Raw genomic sequence first — 1,134 nt, forward strand, 5'->3', positions numbered from 1 at the left:
CAAAATTTATATGAATTCTTAAATGTCTTGTATTTCATATAAATAACATAGGTTGAATAATAAAAATAAAAATTCATTATTAAGTTACTTACTCATCTTTACATTTACTAATTTACTTATTTTATATATATGTTTATGTCCATTATTTTAAAAATTCTTATTTTATCTAATCTAATTATTTAATTTTTTTTTAATAACTATTGTTTTTATTTGTTTAAAATTAAAGTATTGTTTTATAATAAGTTTTTTGGAAAGAAATAAGATTCTTTGTAGAATTCAAAAATAAGACAGGGTGTTGGAGTTATACTTTTCATCAATAACATTGAGTGTATAAAAAAATAGTTTTTAAGTTAAATTATAATTAGATTTTTTTTAATTTTTTAATTTTAAATTATTTTTTTTAAGTCAACTTATTTTTTTAATGTCAATAAAATAAAATTTATAAAATTTGATATATATATATATACATATAAAAACTAATATAATAATTTATTTATTAAAATCGCTGTTTCCGTGCGACGTACGAATTACAAAGTAGTAACTTTTAAATTGAAAAGGAACGGAACAATTATTTAGCAGTGGCGGCATCCTTGTGTTTTGGGAGTCAGAATGCATATACCAGCAATTAATAATTTTAAATTCTCAATGCATGCACAACTTCACAGTGCTCCAAAGTGCTCAAATGCATCGTGCTTATCTTCAATATATTTTTAACCAAGAGTGCCTTTGATTTTGTCTTCATTCTCAAATACAATATTTACATGTGTTCTATAGAAAAAAATGAATATGTGATCATATTAAATTTACTCAAATAGGAGATTCACATTTCTTATAATTTATTTTTTGAGTAAACATTTCTCATAATTTGATAAATAGTGCAACACTAGTCTAAAATTTAATATGATCAAAATTATTAACATTTATTATTTATAAAAGATACAGATAAAATAAATTAAAAAATATAAATGTCTGAAACAAATATTTGATATAAAATAATATATATATATATATATATATATATATATATATATATATTTAAATAAAACATTAAGTTCCAACAATTTATTTTACAAAAATTAGTTGGTTTATGTTTTATTTGTTGCCTCTTGGCTATAAATACAGCTATAGTGTTAG

The sequence above is a fragment of the Cicer arietinum genome, chromosome 1, assembly GCF_000331145.2.
Source record: "Cicer arietinum cultivar CDC Frontier isolate Library 1 chromosome 1, Cicar.CDCFrontier_v2.0, whole genome shotgun sequence".
Classification (NCBI taxonomy): domain Eukaryota; kingdom Viridiplantae; phylum Streptophyta; class Magnoliopsida; order Fabales; family Fabaceae; genus Cicer; species Cicer arietinum.